Genomic DNA, 9,209 nt, shown 5'->3' on the forward strand with positions numbered 1-9,209 from the left:
AGTGGGATTTTTTTCTCTTGTGTGTTTGTGTATGTGAAATACTTACATAATAGTTACTCACAATAAGTCGTTTATTTCTCAGTGTTATTGCTTCGATTCAAATCTTGCAAAGTGTTATGAAAGTTACTTCATGTTCCTGTTTTGTATCGGGTTGCATCATGTTTGGGTTAAAATAGTGCTCTTTAGAAAGTGAATTGTTCTTGTTTTATTGTTTTGTTTTGTGTCATTGAACTTATCGCAGGCTCAGAATAATTCTACTCTCACAAAGTTTCTCAGCTGTGTGAAAGTGAAAAATGTATTAATTCATCTGTACTAAACTTTTATAAATGCATTTGTTGCCACTTTTAGATTATGCTTCCATTCACAACAAAAGATTATACCTCAGTAGCAGTAACTTTTTCACTTTGATTGAAGTGATAATGATTAGTTCTCTTTATTGTAAATGTGATCACATATTAATACAAAAAAAAAAGCTCAGGATATTAATAACATCCATTTCAGAACATGCAGGAGGAAAGAACAGCCTTTTGAGTTTGTGTTGAGCTCAACTGAACATAGTAACAAGGACCATTGCAACTTAAATAGCATTTTATATTTTTTGATGGAGAATCATGCCACAGAAATAAATTACTTTGCATTTTGGTTAAACAGCACACACTGAAAGGAAAACTCAAGCTTTTGTCTTGCAGGTGTCAAGTGGACTCTTCTAAAACAGCAAAGTTTGTGATTTTCATCCATTTAAATTTGACTTCTAGCCACATCCTTTGGAAGGTTCAAGTTTGCATTGTCTTACATCTTATTGTGCTTCACCAGCTTGAAACACATATTGTACATTATGCGGTCAGTGTGTGACGAGTTTAACACAGTCTTTCACATTAATCCATTTTTTTGTCTCCTTCATTTCATGCGATTCCCCATTCATTTTTGTTTCTCATTTTGTATTTGGGAGATATTCAGTCTTTTGATTTTGTAAGTTCTTGGCTCTTTTGGACCTCCTTCCCTCACTTCCTCCAAAACACTGTTAATTTCTCTCATTATTTGATGTCAAACAGGGAGACTCTGTACTCTCCATTTTCACCTATTTTTTGGGGGACACTGATCAATTTTTATTTTTTAATTTAACCGCCAATTTTAGTTTTATCTCATTCTCAAAAAACAAAATCACACACCTCTAGACTTTAGACTTTTCTGTCTGTACCACTGCCAGCATAGTGAAGCACAGACAAGCTTGTAGGTAATGCACAATGTTGCTGCCTTTTTTAAATCAAATTTGAGGCTTTTGATTAACATCTTATGCTGCACCTTAATTATTTCATTTCATTTTTATCACTACACCCACTTCTCTCCAACATGTTCATCATGTGTTTCTTCTACTGTGTCCTGCAGAACTATGAATACTGTAAGAGTTATATATTTGGCACCCTTTGTATGAGTGTGACTGACGATCGATTATTCAGAGTGTCTGGCCTGGTTCAGCAGCCTATCTGTGAAACTTCAAACTATAGGATCAAATCTGAATTTGTGCAAAGATTATTGGCCAACCTGTGTAACACTCCTTACAAGTAGCTCAAAACCAGAGCCTGCTCAGACTACCTTGCTAACAGTACCTCTTCTGACTCCTTGCATGTTTTTAAACAGAGAATACCAACTTCTGCCCTCTAATATGTGATTTAGAGTCCCTCAAAACACAACAGGCTGAATAATTTTTTGTTGCTAAACCAAGATCAGTGTTCTGCTAACTGAGATCTGAATCCAGAGAATATGATGTGATATGATGTGATACGTATGATTGTCATGGCGGTTTTTTTTTGTATGTCTATGAAAAATGTCATATGTGTAACTGTATGTTTGATCTGTAGGATGCAAAATGAATTCAAGAGTAAGCTGATAATAAAGTCTTATATCATATCAACAACAACCACCACTGAATACTGCATGCATGTACTGTAGCTGTTGTTATATTAACAGAATTTGAAATTCATACACATGTTGTCCTTTCTGTATTTGTTTTAATGACTGTTGCAGATTCTGTGCAGTACATTTGTTGAAGGGCCATGATGATGAGTGCTTCGTTCTCACTATTTTCTTGTATAAGGTCTCAGCCACAGTGACTCACACTGACATGTTCACACCTACAGTATGTCACAACAAAAGTTCACTTCTCCATTTACAGAAACAGCAGTTGGTTTGTGTCAAACACATGCACATACACTAAATTACTGGTAATCAGACTGTATATGCAGTATTTTGATTGGCTGTTAAGCTTTGTTTTGGCTGAAGATAATTGGTTGATGTGGTGGAGAGAGCAAGTTTAAAAGGGGAGAAACGTTTTAGAAGTTCTAACAGGCACTTAAACATCAATCGGTATTGTTCCTCTCCAGACTAACGCAGCAACAGAGAAAGGTAAGAAATCCTCTCTAAAATTCTCATTTTATGTCTAATTTGATTCACTTTTAATCTCAATTTATTCATTTCATTTGGTGTCTCCTCCTTTATTTAAAATATGGAGAAAACCTACAAGTTAGCCCATACAGTATGTCATGTCCAGATGAAGATGGTGGTAGGTTATTGATAGTAATATATTTATTTGGCAGATGCTTTGTTCAATGTATTGTAGTTCAAATCATACTTCCAGAGGAACAAGAGCTAGATGTCATGATGATGATTTATTTAGCAAACATTTCCATTTTGCAGTTGCTGGGTGTTAATTTTAGACCTTGCATGTACAGCTTTTGACAAATTACTTTTTGGTGTATTTATATAGTTTTTGAACAACAACATTACTATGCTCAATAAACCAAACTCTCATTCTTTCTCCACTCCAGATAAAATGAACATCATATTCCTGACTTCCATCATCTTCACTCTGGTCCTTGTTCACGGGGAGCAAGGAGGCAACAGCAAGACCAGCAACTTGGCACCCAATCGCTCAAACCCCTGTCAGGACAAAAGCGAGATGAGAGCATATGATAATTTCATGAAGAAACACATCCTTCAGCGTGACTTTGACTTAAATTCTATGAAGGCATGGAGACGGTGAGTTAAAAGGTTAAATCAATATTTTTTCTTGTGAAAGAGCCAGTAATACTAAAAATGTATGCTGAATTGTAATTTAGTGGAATTTTCTTAATCTTATATTGGTGCAATGTTTAACTTTGGATGGGATCACCCATAATTAGCCTACCTGAGTGATCTGCCAGTTAGACTACAACACAGAAAGATTTAGCTTCAAACTGAAATAGGTATGTGTTGTGTCTCATTGGAAATAAATTAGTCCCCTAAAAGTTGGTCTGCAGCAGATAAATGCAATTTGTAGGTTGCTAAAGTTTGTTCCGTGTTGTACAATCCTTTGTGCATTGATGTAGGACAATTTGATTATACTCAATGACAACTCTGCTATTTTGTCCATAAAAAAAGCCCATCAAAAAAACTGCAGTCGTGCAATTTTTCTACTAAAGCGAGGAATCTCTGTCTGTGTGTCCTCTGCGTATCTCTTGAACCGTTCATTGGATCAACTCCACACTTGGCAGGTGTATAGCTGGGGAAAAAAGGGACTGTCATGTATTTGGTGCAATTTTGACATATGACACATTTAATATTGATAAGCTTTGAATAAACAAGCAAACAGCGAGTAGCTCAGCTCTGTGTCTGAGTGCAGCGGAGACTGTTTGATATAAACACCATTACATCATAGCGGGGCGGGGCTTCTGGGCTCTGACTCGACAAGTGAAGGTGAGCTCCTCAGGTCTGTCTGAGTGCAGAGGGGCTGTTTGATACAAACACCATCACATCACAGTGCTGAGTGGGACAAAGGCACGTGCCCCACTCAATTAAACTACCTGAGAGAGAAGAACGGGCATACTCAGGGGAAAAAACAGAGGCGGAGGTACTAAAACAAGCCAATAGGAGCACGGACAACCAATTGAAGGCCATAAACGGCTTCTACTAATGGTAAAGTTTCTGTCTGGAATAAAATAATTTAATTTATTAAATTTTTATCGTTTTAATTGATACGTTTGTCAGTTGATAAATATATATATATATATATGGCTCTCAAGAAATAATAAGCAATCTGCCCATTTTGAACAGGCATGTTTTGAACGGGCACTGCACTAGTTTAGTTAACAGCAGGAACATGTGACCTTTGTTCAATATAAAAACAATTTTTTTGTGGTTAGAGCAAAAGTGCTGCAGCCACTCAGCAAGCCAAAAAAAAAAAAGTTGAACCTTAACATGATCTCATTACACAGATACTTAAGGAAATTCAAACTCTGCGGCAGAGCTCGAGTGCAGTCCTTCATCAACAAGGCTGATGAAGAAAATGTCCTGCAGATCTGTAGTGACGCTGGCCGGCGCCTGCGAGATAACTTGTGCATCAGCAGGTCAACCATGGTGGTATATCATGTCAAATCCATCAAAAAGCAATGCAAAATTAGAAATGTAAACAGAAGCAAACATCATGTGATTGTGGCATGTAATAAGATTGGAAATCAGTGCCTCCCTGTTCATTATGAGAGATACAACAAACAAAAGCCAGGCAATATAGCCTGCACCTAAACTTTCTGTCAAGCTTTGCTAAATGAATAATTTGTGTTCATGAAAATGTGAACGAATCTTGAGCTACATATATTTTGTAAATCACAAGTTATAGATAATACAGTGTGTTGTATCAAGCAAGGTGGAATGAATAGAGCTGATGTTTTGGAAGTTTTTAAAATATTTTTTTCTATTTTCTTTTTCATGGTGTTGGTAAAAAATAAAACAATGTTTGGCTTTACATTTGTTGTTGTCACTGTACTGCAGCTGCTGTTATACTCACATATTGTCCTTTCTGTATTTGTTGTAATGATTGGATAGATTGCAGATTATGTGCAGTACAGTATTTCCCTGTGTACATGGTTAATGCTTCAGTCTTTGCATTTTTTTGTATTAGGTCTCAGCCACAGTGATCCACCCTGACGGGGTCACACATACAGTTCTCTTCCTCATTTACAGATATAGCAGTTTGTTTGTACATTTACAGGTAATTATCATAGACATACCATATATAGTAAAAGATACATTTGCAGTCATATGATTGGTTGTTAAACTGTTTGTTTTGGGTGAAGATGATGATGGTTGTGATCAAATGTTCACAAGATAAGAGGAGGTTTTAAAAAGGCAGGGCCATTTTTGAAATTCTAGCAGAGACTTAAACCTCACTTGGTATTGATCACCTCTAGACTGAGGCTGACTGATCAGAGCAGGTGAGGAAATCTCCCTAACAAAAAATAATTGATTTATGTGTATGTGTGTATATTGATTTATGTTCCAAACACACAAAATATTGTCCACTCTAAATGCAATCATAAATCATGAGCAATCAAAAAAAAAAAGATTAAAACACTTTATTATGTGTTATTTTTTCTGTCCATTCCAATAGACGGAGAATCTGAAAGCCAGAAACCACCTTTAGTAAAAATGACAATTAAAAGTCTTAAGAGAACTTTTTTCAACAAAAAATGACAGTTTATATATTTTTTATGAATGACAAACTCATATCAATGAATAAAGTGATGCTTTAAAACACATTGCATATATATTTTGTATTATTTCAACAAACATTCGGATCCTATTCCAATGGGACCTTCACTGAATATTATCTGGATTTTTTGTGCAAAAACCTAAATATTTTTGTCCTATAGTATATTTATTTTTTTATGTAATTCCATCCTATTATGTATATCCTGTGTGTTCCATCATATTCCATTCTTGCTCAATAAATAATCAATGAAACTCTGCCTTTGTTCATTTATTCCTCCATCTCTTTCTCTTGCTGTCCTTCCCAAATCTGCAGGTTTTTCTGTTACGGCACCCAAATCACATTTATAGTGTTGTTTTTCATGAGTGCCTTTTGTTTTGCCAGCATTAATATCATCCTGCACCAAATTCAGGCCACAAAACAGCAACTTAAACAAAAAAAATACAAAATTCATCTTCTGTGTTAATTCGTGGTTTCTCAGTCTCCCAAACTGTGATTCATATGATCCCTCTGGCTGCGTTTATGTTCTTTTATGTATGGTGATATGTTATTTTTTTAACATCCCACCAGACAGATGTGCCTTTTTGTCTTTGCTGAAGGTTTTCATTGGAGTTCAGTTGGAAGGAAATACTTATAAGCAATCTAACTGGTAATCGTTCATTTTCATCTTCATTATTAATATAATATCATATCCTATCATTCCATGGGACAATGATAGGATAACAACATTGTGTGTGTGTGTGTGTGTGTGTGTGTGTGCGTGTGTGTGTGTGTGTGTGTGTGTGTTGATGGTACGTCCCTTTGTGGACGTACCATCAATGTGGAAGATGCCACTTGGGAGACTCCGTCGGCTCCGGAGGCTACGTCAACAAACCATGAAGCAAACAGTAGTTGTGGGATTTCACTTCTTATTCTCGTTTTTTACTCAAAATGTCAACTTCTCAAATACATCCGTACATGTCTGAGACAAAATCTGATCAGAAATATGATATGGCAACAAAGGCTATAGAACAGCCGGTTATGGGCATGTGCAACGAGCTGACAAGGCAGAAAAAAACATCTATTTATCAGTATTTACAGCAGGTAGAAGTCTTGGCTAGTTTTGGAACTTTGACCATGTTTAGCATAAACATCTGACATCATAACAGTATATACATAGCATAAAATCACAAAAAACATGATATGTCCCGCTTAAAGTTAGTAAATCACACATACAATATCAATGCATTCTCACCATTCTCACCAAAACTTTTGACTGCATGTGTTGAGTCATTTAATCCACGTATGTATTTAAATGAAAATGAAAGGCATATGACCACTTTATTACACCTGTGTTAACAGATTTATGGCTCATAAGTAATGCCTGGTACAAGCACACACACAGACCTGCATACATCGTTAAAAATGAATGTTTATTCTCATTAGCATTAAAAAAATGTTTGTCAAGCTGTTTTGTTTTAATACATAAATGAAAAGAAATAAAAGATTCAGTTTCATATCTATTATATGGTAATTCCATCCAAAAAACATGACCATGAAAACCTTTCAATGACATTATGTTGGTCTTTAAACGTTTAGAAATTGACGTAATGACAAGATTTCCTTGGACTGGGGAATAATAATATAATATCCATTAAACAAGAATACTATGCAACGGTCTATATTATTTTTTTCTTTTATTATTTTTTGGACAACATGAAAGTTGAGATAAACAATAACACAAAGCAAATTGTATACATGTTTACTGTTATATCATTTTCCATTTATAGGAGCTCACCTCAAACTTTAGGTTAATTGTCTTGCTGTAGCAGCTTTAAAAGCAAAATTTACCAACAACATTGTAAACTTTTCAGTGTATTTGTTGTGGCTGTACAGTTGAATGTCAATATCAATAGACTACAGACAGGTACATACACACTCTGCAGACTACTGATATGATTCATGTCATGCAGCAGTAAGCAATTACAGAGCATGACTGTGCATGAAATAAATCCATCCAGTGTTCAAATGTCAGAATTTGGTGACACATTTGTTCATCTTCCTTGCAACATACAGTTCATATCTGCTTTTAATCTATGCATGTAGCAAAACTGTCAGTTTAATGACTCAACACAGTAAATAAAAGAGGAATCATTACACTCATTTTCAAGTGATTTATTTCTGTGAGTGACTGCCTTCTTTTTAGTAATCTGAATTTAAATTGTAATGGTCAGGAATGTATTATTGATTCAAAGTATTGATTCTGTACCACAATAAAGTGGTAAATTATTTATCCATTCTCACATTTGAGTGACCAGAAAACCACTGAAAGTTGTATGTTGGCTATGTCTCCAAACATGTGAGTTTGCAGCCAACTGGACATACACCTGGTCACCTTGCTGCAGCTGCAGGAACACTGCGTTTCCTCCATTGTCGGCTCCGTCATGGTCTGATGGGTGATCATGGGTCATGATCATCAGCTGGAGGTTTTTGTACAATAACAGCTTTGCCTCATGATGTCCTTCAGCATGAAAGAAGATAGTAAAGTAATAAACACCTGCAACCGGTGCAGTGAAGATACCTGTGGAAACAAAAGCAGGTTGTTGGTTGTGGCCTTGAACGTTTAACAACATTTGGGCTTGATTTTTTTCTTTTTTTGAGAGAGAGAGAGAGAGAGAGAGAGTTTCAAATGAAATGTATCTATTGTTCCATTATTTTCTTGCACCTGCTACCTGCTCATCCTGTTCATGAGGGAAGGCATCCTGCTGAAATGTTGATCTTACAAATATCTTAAATCTTTAATTTGAATATATGTGTGTATGTATTTATCATATATTACCTGTGGACTGATTGTAGGCTCCACCGATGTTTGTTATCTCTGTTTCGTAGATTAAAGTTGTGTCTGTGTTGAATGGTCCGATGTGTCCACCACCATCTACTACTGCACTGAATATTACCTTGGTTCTCTCTGTATAAAGTAAAGCATCTTAAATCATTATCTTGTCAAGTATTTCCATCCTACTAATATCCTCCATCCTTATTTATTCCATTATAATGAACAAAACAATTCATTCATTCTTAATTTAAGTCTTTAAGTCAATCACAGGAAATGTTTGACTTTACTTTCATTCAGTCTGGTTTCAATAGCCTGCAGTTTTTCCTCCATGGCACTTAACTTTTTCAGAAGATGACACCTGTGAGACGTGCAGGCAGACTGTGTTTGACTATATATGTCTATGTCAGTAGCATCATCCTGGGCCAAAGTCAAGCCACAGAACAGCAACACAAAAAACAACACTGTAAACTTCATCTTCCAAGTTCATTCAAGATCTCTCAGTCTTCTAAACTCTGATTGCTATGATCCCTCTGACTGCTTTTATGTTGTTTAAACACAACCTGTTAATTTTTAACATCCCATTTGACACGTGACTTTATTCTCCTATCATAAATAATCTGTTAACTGTTTCAGTGGAAGAGCAATGAGGAAATAATAGTAACATTTTCTGGACATCAGTGTTATCCTTTGATTGTTCCTGTCTAATGCCTTTTTGTTGTTTTTTAAACATTATGAAATTAACACAATGACAAGATTTCTTTGGGTTGTGGCACAATAAAATGTATATCTATTAAGTACAGTGGACCTGAGGTGTAAAACACAACAACATTACAAGAAACTCAACATTACAGACCAGACAAAACATCTTTGGAA

General features: G+C 35.6%; 1 pseudogene; it reads right to left on the reverse strand.

Moving 5' to 3' along the window:
• Positions 1 to 7,694: 7,694 nt before the first annotated feature.
• LOC121889956 lies at positions 7,695 to 8,810 on the reverse strand (annotated as a pseudogene).
• Between the last annotated feature and the right edge of the window lie 399 nt (positions 8,811 to 9,209).

Source organism: Thunnus maccoyii, chromosome 22 (assembly GCF_910596095.1).
Source record: "Thunnus maccoyii chromosome 22, fThuMac1.1, whole genome shotgun sequence".
Lineage (NCBI taxonomy): Eukaryota > Metazoa > Chordata > Actinopteri > Scombriformes > Scombridae > Thunnus > Thunnus maccoyii.